The sequence below is a fragment of the Dermacentor variabilis genome, chromosome 1, assembly GCF_050947875.1.
Source record: "Dermacentor variabilis isolate Ectoservices chromosome 1, ASM5094787v1, whole genome shotgun sequence".
Lineage (NCBI taxonomy): Eukaryota > Metazoa > Arthropoda > Arachnida > Ixodida > Ixodidae > Dermacentor > Dermacentor variabilis.
Genome location: NC_134568.1, coordinates 2989588 through 3001961, shown reverse-complemented (window position 1 = coordinate 3001961; position 12374 = coordinate 2989588).

Sequence of the window (12374 nt, the reverse complement as noted above, 5' to 3'; positions counted from 1 at the left end):
AAAAGGGTTGGATCGCCTTTCTTAGTCTCCTGGGGATGACGCTGCTCGCAATAAAGATTTTTCTGAAACTGACACGCGTCGCATAACTCTTGGGGCGCGATATATCGCTGCGCGCTCTCGCTACGGCGTTAGAAAAGGGTTGCATCGCCTTTCTTAGTCTCCTGGGGATGACGCTGCTCGCAATAAAGACTTTTCTGAAACTGACACGCGTCGCATAACTATTGGGGCGCGATATATTGCTGCGCGCTCTCGCTACAGCGTTAGAAAAGGGTTGCATCGCCTTTCTTAGTCTCCTGGGGATGACGCTGCTCGCAATAAAGATTTTTCTGAAACTGACACGCGTCGCATAACTCTTGGGGCGCGATATATCGCTGCGCGCTCTCGCGACAGCGTTAGAAAAGGGTTGCATCGCCTTTCTTAGTCTCCTTGGGATGACGCTGCTCGCAATAAAGACTTTTCTGAAACTGACACGCGTCGCATAACTCTTGGGGCGCGATATATCGCTGCGCGCTCTCGCTACGGCGTTAGAAAAGGGTTGCATCGCCTTTCTTAGTCACCTGCGGATGACGCTGCTCGCAATAAGTACATTTCTGAAACCGACACGCGTAGCATAACCCTTGGGGCGCGATATATCGCTACGCGCTCTCGCTACAGCGTTGGAAAAGGGTTGCATCGCCTGTCTTAGTCTCCTGGGGTTGACGCTGCTCGCAATAAAGACTTTTCTGAAACTGACACGCGTCACATAACACTTGGGGCGCGATATATCGCTGTGCGCTCTCGCTACAGCGTTAGAAAAGGGTTGCATCGCCTTTCTTAGTCTCCTGGGGATGACGCTGCTCGCAATAAAGACTTTTCTGAAACTGACACGCGTCGCATAACTATTGGGGCGCGATATATCGCTGCGCGCTCTCGCTATGGCGTTAGAAAAGGGTTGCATAGCCTTTCTTAGTCTCCTGGGGATGACGCTGCTCGCAATAAAGATTTTTCTGAAACTGACACGCGTCGCATAACTCTTGGGGCGCGATATATCGCTGCGCGCTCTCGCTACAGCGTTAGAAAAGGGTTGCATCGCCTTTCTTAGTCTCCTGGGGATGACGCTGCTCGCAATAAAGACTTTTCTGAAACTGACACGCGTCGCATAACTCTTGGGGCGCGATATATCGCTGCGCGCTCTCGCTACGGCGTTAGAAAAGGGTTGCATCGCCTTTCTTAGTCTGGGGATGACGCTGCTCGCAATAAAGAATTTTCTGAAACTGACACGCGTCGCATAACTCTTGGGGCGCGATATATCGCTGCGCGCTCTCGCTACAGCGTTAGAAAAGGGTTGCATCGCCTTTCTTAGTCTCCTGGGGATGACGCTGCTCGCAATAAAGACTTTTCTGAAACTGACACGCGTCGCATAACTTTTGGGGCGCGATATATCGCTGCGCGCTCTCGCTACAGCGTTAGAAAAGGGTTGCATCGCCTTTCTTAGTCTCCTGGGGATGACGCTGATCGCAATAAAGATTTTTCTGAAACTGACACGCGTCGCATAACTCTTGGGGCGCGATATATCGCTGCGCGCTCTCGCTACAGCGTTAGAAAAGGGTTGCATCGCCTTTCTTAGTCTCCTGGGGATGACGCTGCTCGCAATAAAGACTTTTCTGAAACTGACACGCGTCACATAACTCTTGGGGCGCGATATATCGCTGCGCGCTCTCGCTACGGCGTTAGAAAAGGGTTGCATCGCCTTTCTTAGTCACCTGGGGATGACGCTGCTCGCAATAAGTACATTTCTGAAACCGACACGCGTAGCATAACCCTTGGGGCGCGATATATCGCTACGCGCTCTCGCTACAGCGTTGGAAAAGGGTTGTATCGCCTGTCTTAGTCTCCTGGGGATGACGCTGCTCGCAATAAAGACTTTTCTGAAACTGACACGCGTCACATAACACTTGGGGCGCGATATATCGCTGCGCGCTCTCGCTACAGCGTTAGAAAAGGGTTGCATCGCCTTTCTTAGTCTCCTGGGGATGACGCTGCTCGCAATAAAGACTTTTCTGAAACTGACACGCGTCGCATAACTCTTGGGGCGCGATATATCGCTGCGCGCTCTCGCTACGGCGTTAGAAAAGGGTTGCATCGCCTTTCTTAGTCTGGGTATGACGCTGCTCGCAATAAAGAATTTTCTGAAACTGACACGCGTCGCATAACTCTTGGGGCGCGATATATCGCTGCGCGCTCTCGCTACAGCGTTAGAAAAGGGTTGCATCGCCTTTCTAAGTCTCCTGGGGATGACGCTGCTCGCAATAAAGACTTTTCTGAAACTGAAACGCGTCGCATAACTCTTGGGGCGCGATATATCGCTGCGCGCTCTCGCTACAACGTTAGAAAAGGGTTGCATCGCCTTTCTTAGTCTGGGGATGACGCTGCTCGCAATAAAGAATTTTCTGAAACTGACACGCGTCGCATAACTCTTGGGGCGCGATATATCGCTGCGCGCTCTCGCTACAGCGTTAGAAAAGGGTTGCATCGCCTTTCTTAGTCTCCTGGGGATGACGCTGCTCGCAATAAAGACTTTTCTGAAACTGACACGCGTCGCATAACTTTTGGGGCGCGATATATCGCTGCGCGCTCTCGCTACAGCGTTAGAAAAGGGTTGCATCGCCTTTCTTAGTCTCCTGGGGATGACGCTGATCGCAATAAAGATTTTGCTGAAACTGACACGCGTCGCATAACTCTTGGGGCGCGATATATCGCTGCGCGCTCTCGCTACAGCGTTAGAAAAGGGTTGCATCGCCTTTCTTAGTCTCCTGGGGATGACGCTGCTCGCAATAAAGACTTTTCTGAAACTGACACGCGTCACATAACTCTTGGGGCGCGATATATCGCTGCGCGCTCTCGCTACGGCGTTAGAAAAGGGTTGCATCGCCTTTCTTAGTCACCTGGGGATGACGCTGCTCGCAATAAGTACATTTCTGAAACCGACACGCGTAGCATAACCCTTGGGGCGCGATATATCGCTACGCGCTCTCGCTACGGCGTTAGAAAAGGGTTGCATCGCCTTTCTTAGTCTGGGGATGACGCTGCTCGCAATAAAGAATTTTCTGAAACTGACACGCGTCGCATAACTCTTGGGGCGCGATATATCGCTGCGCGCTCTCGCTACAGCGTTAGAAAAGGGTTGCATCGCCTTTCTTAGTCTCCTGGGGATGACGCTGCTCGCAATAAAGACTTTTCTGAAACTGACACGCGTCGCATAACTTTTGGGGCGCGATATATCGCTGCGCGCTCTCGCTACAGCGTTAGAAAAGGGTTGCATCGCCTTTCTTAGTCTCCTGGGGATGACGCTGATCGCAATAAAGATTTTTCTGAAACTGACACGCGTCGCATAACTCTTGGGGCGCGATATATCGCTGCGCGCTCTCGCTACAGCGTTAGAAAAGGGTTGCATCGCCTTTCTTAGTCACCTGGGGATGACGCTGCTCGCAATAAGTACATTTCTGAAACCGACACGCGTAGCATAACCCTTGGGGCGCGATATATCGCTACGCGCTCTCGCTACAGCGTTGGAAAAGGGTTGTATCGCCTGTCTTAGTCTCCTGGGGATGACGCTGCTCGCAATAAAGACTTTTCTGAAACTGACACGCGTCACATAACACTTGGGGCGCGATATATCGCTGCGCGCTCTCGCTACAGCGTTAGAAAAGGGTTGCATCGCCTTTCTTAGTCTCCTGGGGATGACGCTGCTCGCAATAAAGACTTTTCTGAAACTGACACGCGTCGCATAACTCTTGGGGCGCGATATATCGCTGCGCGCTCTCGCTACGGCGTTAGAAAAGGGTTGCATCGCCTTTCTTAGTCTGGGTATGACGCTGCTCGCAATAAAGAATTTTCTGAAACTGACACGCGTCGCATAACTCTTGGGGCGCGATATATCGCTGCGCGCTCTCGCTACAGCGTTAGAAAAGGGTTGCATCGCCTTTCTAAGTCTCCTGGGGATGACGCTGCTCGCAATAAAGACTTTTCTGAAACTGAAACGCGTCGCATAACTCTTGGGGCGCGATATATCGCTGCGCGCTCTCGCTACAACGTTAGAAAAGGGTTGCATCGCCTTTCTTAGTCTGGGGATGACGCTGCTCGCAATAAAGAATTTTCTGAAACTGCCACGCGTCGCATAACTCTTGGGGCGCGATATATCGCTGCGCGCTCTCGCTACAGCGTTAGAAAAGGGTTGCATCGCCTTTCTTAGTCTCCTGGGGATGACGCTGCTCGCAATAAAGACTTTTCTGAAACTGACACGCGTCGCATAACTTTTGGGGCGCGATATATCGCTGCGCGCTCTCGCTACAGCGTTAGAAAAGGGTTGCATCGCCTTTCTTAGTCTCCTGGGGATGACGCTGATCGCAATAAAGATTTTGCTGAAACTGACACGCGTCGCATAACTCTTGGGGCGCGATATATCGCTGCGCGCTCTCGCTACAGCGTTAGAAAAGGGTTGCATCGCCTTTCTTAGTCTCCTGGGGATGACGCTGCTCGCAATAAAGACTTTTCTGAAACTGACACGCGTCACATAACTCTTGGGGCGCGATATATCGCTGCGCGCTCTCGCTACGGCGTTAGAAAAGGGTTGCATCGCCTTTCTTAGTCACCTGGGGATGACGCTGCTCGCAATAAGTACATTTCTGAAACCGACACGCGTAGCATAACCCTTGGGGCGCGATATATCGCTACGCGCTCTCGCTACAGCGTTGGAAAAGGGTTGTATCGCCTGTCTTAGTCTCCTGGGGATGACGCTGCTCGCAATAAAGACTTTTCTGAAACTGACACGCGTCACATAACACTTGGGGCGCGATATATCGCTGCGCGCTCTCGCTACAGCGTTAGAAAAGGGTTGCATCGCCTTTCTTAGTCTCCTGGGGATGACGCTGCTCGCAATAAAGACTTTTCTGAAACTGACACGCGTCGCATAACTCTTGGGGCGCGATATATCGCTGCGCGCTCTCGCTACGGCGTTAGAAAAGGGTTGCATCGCCTTTCTTAGTCTCCTGGTGATGACGCTGCTCGCAATAAAGATTTTTCTGAAACTGACACGCGTCGCATAACTCTTGGGGCGCGATATATCGCTGCGCGCTCTCGCTACGGCGTTAGAAAAGGGTTGCATCGCCTTTCTTAGTCACCTGGGGATGACGCTGCTCGCAATAAGGACATTTCTGAAACCGACACGCGTAGCATAGCCCTTGGGGCGCGATATATCGCTACGCGCTCTCGCTACAGCGTTGGAAAAGGGTTGCATCGCCTGTCTTAGTCTCCTGGGGATGACGCTGCTCGCAATAAAGATTTTTCTGAAACTGACACGCGTCGCATAACTCTTGGGGCGCGATATATCGCTGCGGGCTCTCGCTACAGCGTTAGAGAAGGGTTGCATCGCCTTTCTTAGTCTCCTGGGGATGACGCTGCTCGCAATAAAGACTTTTCTGAAACTGACACGCGTCGCATAACTCTTGGGGCGCGATATATCGCTGCGCGCTCTCGCTACAGCGTTAGAAAAGGGTTGCATCGCCTTTCTTAGTCTCCTGGGGATGACGCTGCTCGCAATAAAGACTTTTCTGAAACTGACACGCGTCGCATAACTCTTGGGGCGCGATATATCGCTGCGCGCTCTCGCTACGGCGTTAGAAAAGGGTTGCATCGCCTTTCTTAGTCATCTGGGGATGACGCTGCTCGCAATAAGGACATTTCTGAAACCTACACGCGTAGCATAACCCTTGGGGCGCGATATATCGCTACGCGCTCTCGCTACAGCGTTGGAAAAGGGTTGCATCGCCTGTCTTAGTCTCCTGGGGATGACGCTGCTCACAATAAAGACTTTTCTGAAACTGACACGCGTCGTATAACTCTTGGGGCGCGATATATCGCTGCGCGCTCTCGCTACGGCGTTAGAAAAGGGTTGGATCGCCTTTCTTAGTCTCCTGGGGATGACGCTGCTCGCAATAAAGATTTTTCTGAAACTGACACGCGTCGCATAACTCTTGGGGCGCGATATATCGCTGCGCGCTCTCGCTACGGCGTTAGAAAAGGGTTGCATCGCCTTTCTTAGTCTCCTGGGGATGACGCTGCTCGCAATAAAGACTTTTCTGAAACTGACACGCGTCGCATAACTATTGGGGCGCGATATATCGCTGCGCGCTCTCGCTACAGCGTTAGAAAAGGGTTGCATCGCCTTTCTTAGTCTCCTGGGGATGACGCTGCTCGCGATAAAGACTTTTCTGAAACTGACACGCGTCGCATAACTCTTGTGGCGCGATATATCGCTGCGCGCTCTCGCTACAGCGTCAGAAAAGGGTTGCATCGCCTTTCTTAGTCTCCTGGAGATGACTCTGCTCGCGATAAAGACTTTTCTGAAACTGACACGCGTCGCATAATACTTGGGGCGCGATATATCGCTGCGCGCTCTCGCTACAGCGTTACAAAAGGGTTGCATCGCCTTTCTTAGTCTCCTGGGGATGACGCTGCTCGCAATAAAGACTTTTCTGAAACTGATACGCGTCGCATAACTCTTGGGGCGCGATATATCGCTGTGCGCTCTCGCTACAACGTTAGAAAAGGGTTGCATCGCCTTTCTTAGTCTGGGGATGACGCTGCTCGCAATAAAGAATTTTCTGAAACTGACACGCGTCGCATAACTCTTGGGGCGCGATATATCGCTGCGCGCTCTCGCTACAGCGTTAGAAAAGGGTTGCATCGCCTTTCTTAGTCTCCTGGGGATGACGCTGCTCGCAATAAAGACTTTTCTGAAACTGAAACGCGTCGCATAACTCTTGGGGCGCGATATATCGCTGCGCGCTCTCGCTACGGCGTTAGAAAAGGGTTGCATCGCCTTTCTTAGTCTGGGTATGACGCTGCTCGCAATAAAGAATTTTCTGAAACTGACACGCGTCGCATAACTCTTGGGGCGCGATATATCGCTGCGCGCTCTCGCTACAGCGTTAGAAAAGGTTGCATCGCCTTTCTAAGTCTCCTGGGGATGACGCTGCTCGCAATAAAGACTTTTCTGAAACTGAAACGCGTCGCATAACTCTTGGGGCGCGATATATCGCTGCGCGCTCTCGCTACGGCGTTAGAAAAGGGTTGCATCGCCTTTCTTAGTCACCTGGGGATGACGCTGCTCGCAATAACTACATTTCTGAAACCGACACGCGTAGCATAACACTTGGGGCGCGATATATCGCTACGCGCTCTCGCTACAGCGTTGGAAAAGGGTTGCATCGCCTGTCTTAGTCTCCTGGGGATGACGCTGCTCGCAATAAAGACTTTTCTGAAACTGACACGCGTCACATAACACTTGGGGCGCGATATATCGCTGCGCGCTCTCGCTACAGCGTTAGAAAAGGGTTGCATCGCCTTTCTTAGTCTCCTGGGGATGACGCTGCTCGCAATAAAGACTTTTCTGAAACTGACACGCGTCGCATAACTCTTGGGGCGCGATATATCGCTGCGCGCTCTCGCTACGGCGTTAGAAAAGGGTTGCATCGCCTTTCTTAGTCTCCTGGTGATGACGCTGCTCGCAATAAAGATTTTTCTGAAACTGACACGCGTCGCATAACTCTTGGGGCGCGATATATCGCTGCGCGCTCTCGCTACGGCGTTAGAAAAGGGTTGCATCGCCTTTCTTAGTCACCTGGGGATGACGCTGCTCGCAATAAGGACATTTCTGAAACCGACACGCGTAGCATAGCCCTTGGGGCGCGATATATCGCTACGCGCTCTCGCTACAGCGTTGGAAAAGGGTTGCATCGCCTGTCTTAGTCTCCTGGGGATGACGCTGCTCGCAATAAAGCTTTTTCTGAAACTGACACGCGTCGCATAACTCTTGGGGCGCGATATATCGCTGCGCGCTCTCGCTACGGCGTTAGAAAAGGGTTGCATCGCCTTTCTTAGTCTCCTGGGGATGACGCTGCTCGCAATAAAGACTTTTCTGAAACTGACACGCGTCGCATAACTCTTGGGGCGCGATATATCGCTGCGCGCTCTCGCTACGGCGTTAGAAAAGGGTTGCATCGCCTTTCTTAGTCTCCTGGGGATGACGCTGCTCGCAATAAAGATTTTTCTGAAACTGACACGCGTCGCATAACTATTGGGGCGCGATATATCGCTGCGCGCTCTCGCTACGGCGTTAGAAAAGGGTTGCATCGCCTTTCTTAGTCTCCTGGGGATGACGCTGCTCGCAATAAAGACTTTTCTGAAACTGACACGCGTCGCATAACTATTGGGGCGCGATATATCGCTGCGCGCTCTCGCTACAGCGTTAGAAAAGGGTTGCATCGCCTTTCTTAGTCTCCTGGGGATGACGCTGCTCGCGATAAAGACTTTTCTGAAACTGACACGCGTCGCATAACTCTTGTGGCGCGATATATCGCTGCGCGCTCTCGCTACAGCGTCAGAAAAGGGTTGCATCGCCTTTCTTAGTCTCCTGGAGATGACTCTGCTCGCGATAAAGACTTTTCTGAAACTGACACGCGTCGCATAATACTTGGGGCGCGATATATCGCTGCGCGCTCTCGCTACAGCGTTACAAAAGGGTTGCATCGCCTTTCTTAGTCTCCTGGGGATGACGCTGCTCGCAATAAAGAATTTTCTGAAACTGACACGCGTCGCATAACTCTTGGGGCGCGATATATCGCTGCGCGCTCTCGCTACAGCGTTAGAAAAGGGTTGCATCGCCTTTCTTAGTCTCCTGGGGATGACGCTGCTCGCAATAAAGACTTTTCTGAAACTGACACGCGTCGCATAACTCTTGGGGCGCGATATATCGCTGCGCGCTCTCGCTACGGCGTTAGAAAAGGGTTGCATCGCCTTTCTTAGTCTCCTGGGGATGACGCTGCTCGCAATAAAGACTTTTCTGAAACTGACACGCGTCGCATAACTATTGGGGCGCGATATATCGCTGCGCGCTCTCGCTACAGCGTTAGAAAAGGGTTGCATCGCCTTTCTTAGTCTCCTGGGGATGACGCTGCTCGCGATAAAGACTTTTCTGAAACTGACACGCGTCGCATAACTCTTGTGGCGCGATATATCGCTGCGCGCTCTCGCTACAGCGTCAGAAAAGGGTTGCATCGCCTTTCTTAGTCTCCTGGAGATGACTCTGCTCGCGATAAAGACTTTTCTGAAACTGACACGCGTCGCATAATACTTGGGGCGCGATATATCGCTGCGCGCTCTCGCTACAGCGTTACAAAAGGGTTGCATCGCCTTTCTTAGTCTCCTGGGGATGACGCTGCTCGCAATAAAGACTTTTCTGAAACTGATACGCGTCGCATAACTCTTGGGGCGCGATATATCGCTGTGCGCTCTCGCTACAACGTTAGAAAAGGGTTGCATCGCCTTTCTTAGTCTGGGGATGACGCTGCTCGCAATAAAGAATTTTCTGAAACTGACACGCGTCGCATAACTCTTGGGGCGCGATATATCGCTGCGCGCTCTCGCTACAGCGTTAGAAAAGGGTTGCATCGCCTTTCTTAGTCTCCTGGGGATGACGCTGCTCGCAATAAAGACTTTTCTGAAACTGAAACGCGTCGCATAACTCTTGGGGCGCGATATATCGCTGCGCGCTCTCGCTACGGCGTTAGAAAAGGGTTGCATCGCCTTTCTTAGTCTGGGTATGACGCTGCTCGCAATAAAGAATTTTCTGAAACTGACACGCGTCGCATAACTCTTGGGGCGCGATATATCGCTGCGCGCTCTCGCTACAGCGTTAGAAAAGGTTGCATCGCCTTTCTAAGTCTCCTGGGGATGACGCTGCTCGCAATAAAGACTTTTCTGAAACTGAAACGCGTCGCATAACTCTTGGGGCGCGATATATCGCTGCGCGCTCTCGCTACGGCGTTAGAAAAGGGTTGCATCGCCTTTCTTAGTCACCTGGGGATGACGCTGCTCGCAATAACTACATTTCTGAAACCGACACGCGTAGCATAACACTTGGGGCGCGATATATCGCTACGCGCTCTCGCTACAGCGTTGGAAAAGGGTTGCATCGCCTGTCTTAGTCTCCTGGGGATGACGCTGCTCGCAATAAAGACTTTTCTGAAACTGACACGCGTCACATAACACTTGGGGCGCGATATATCGCTGCGCGCTCTCGCTACAGCGTTAGAAAAGGGTTGCATCGCCTTTCTTAGTCTCCTGGGGATGACGCTGCTCGCAATAAAGACTTTTCTGAAACTGACACGCGTCGCATAACTCTTGGGGCGCGATATATCGCTGCGCGCTCTCGCTACGGCGTTAGAAAAGGGTTGCATCGCCTTTCTTAGTCTCCTGGTGATGACGCTGCTCGCAATAAAGATTTTTCTGAAACTGACACGCGTCGCATAACTCTTGGGGCGCGATATATCGCTGCGCGCTCTCGCTACGGCGTTAGAAAAGGGTTGCATCGCCTTTCTTAGTCACCTGGGGATGACGCTGCTCGCAATAAGGACATTTCTGAAACCGACACGCGTAGCATAGCCCTTGGGGCGCGATATATCGCTACGCGCTCTCGCTACAGCGTTGGAAAAGGGTTGCATCGCCTGTCTTAGTCTCCTGGGGATGACGCTGCTCGCAATAAAGCTTTTTCTGAAACTGACACGCGTCGCATAACTCTTGGGGCGCGATATATCGCTGCGCGCTCTCGCTACGGCGTTAGAAAAGGGTTGCATCGCCTTTCTTAGTCTCCTGGGGATGACGCTGCTCGCAATAAAGACTTTTCTGAAACTGACACGCGTCGCATAACTCTTGGGGCGCGATATATCGCTGCGCGCTCTCGCTACGGCGTTAGAAAAGGGTTGCATCGCCTTTCTTAGTCTCCTGGGGATGACGCTGCTCGCAATAAAGATTTTTCTGAAACTGACACGCGTCGCATAACTCTTGGGGCGCGATATATCGCTGCGCGCTCTCGCTACGGCGTTAGAAAAGGGTTGCATCGCCTTTCTTAGTCTCCTGGGGATGACGCTGCTCGCAATAAAGACTTTTCTGAAACTGACACGCGTCGCATAACTATTGGGGCGCGATATATCGCTGCGCGCTCTCGCTACAGCGTTAGAAAAGGGTTGCATCGCCTTTCTTAGTCTCCTGGGGATGACGCTGCTCGCGATAAAGACTTTTCTGAAACTGACACGCGTCGCATAACTCTTGTGGCGCGATATATCGCTGCGCGCTCTCGCTACAGCGTCAGAAAAGGGTTGCATCGCCTTTCTTAGTCTCCTGGAGATGACTCTGCTCGCGATAAAGACTTTTCTGAAACTGACACGCGTCGCATAATACTTGGGGCGCGATATATCGCTGCGCGCTCTCGCTACAGCGTTACAAAAGGGTTGCATCGCCTTTCTTAGTCTCCTGGGGATGACGCTGCTCGCAATAAAGAATTTTCTGAAACTGACACGCGTCGCATAACTCTTGGGGCGCGATATATCGCTGCGCGCTCTCGCTACAGCGTTAGAAAAGGGTTGCATCGCCTTTCTTAGTCTCCTGGGGATGACGCTGCTCGCAATAAAGACTTTTCTGAAACTGAAGCGCGTCGCATAACTCTTGGGGCGCGATATATCCCTGCGCGCTCTCGCTACAACGTTAGAAAAGGGTTGCATCGCCTTTCTTAGTCTGGGGATGACGCTGCTCGCAATAAAGAATTTTCTGAAACTGACACGCGTCGCATAACTCTTGGGGCGCGATATATCGCTGCGCGCTCTCGCTACGGCGTTAGAAAAGGGTTGCATCGCCTTTCTTAGTCTCCTGGGGATGACGCTGCTCGCAATAAAGACTTTTCTGAAACTGACACGCGTCGCATAACTTTTGGGGCGCGATATATCGCTGCGCGCTCTCGCTACAGCGTTAGAAAAGGGTTGCATCGCCTTTCTTAGTCTCCTGGGGATGACGCTGCTCGCAATAAAGATTTTTCTGAAACTGACACGCGTCGCATAACTCTTGGGGCGCGATATATCGCTGCGCGCTCTCGCTACAGCGTTAGAAAAGGGTTGCATGGCCTTTCTTAGTCTCCTGGGGAAGACGCTGCTCGCAATAAAGACTTTTCTGAAACTGACACGCGTCGCATAACTCTTGGGGCGCGATATATCGCTGCGCGCTCTCGCTACGGCGTTAGGAAAGGGTTGCATCACCTTTCTTAGTCACCTGGGGATGACGCTGCTCGCAATAAGTACATTTCTGAAACCGACACGCGTAGCATAACCCTTGGGGCGCGATATATCGCTACGCGCTCTCGCTACAGCGTTGGAAAAGGGTTACATCGCCTGTTTTAGTCTCCTGGGGATGACGCTGCTCGCAATAAAGACTTTTCTGAAACTGAAACGCGTCGCATAACTCTTGGGGCGCGATATATCGCTGTGCGCTCTCGCTACAACGTTAGA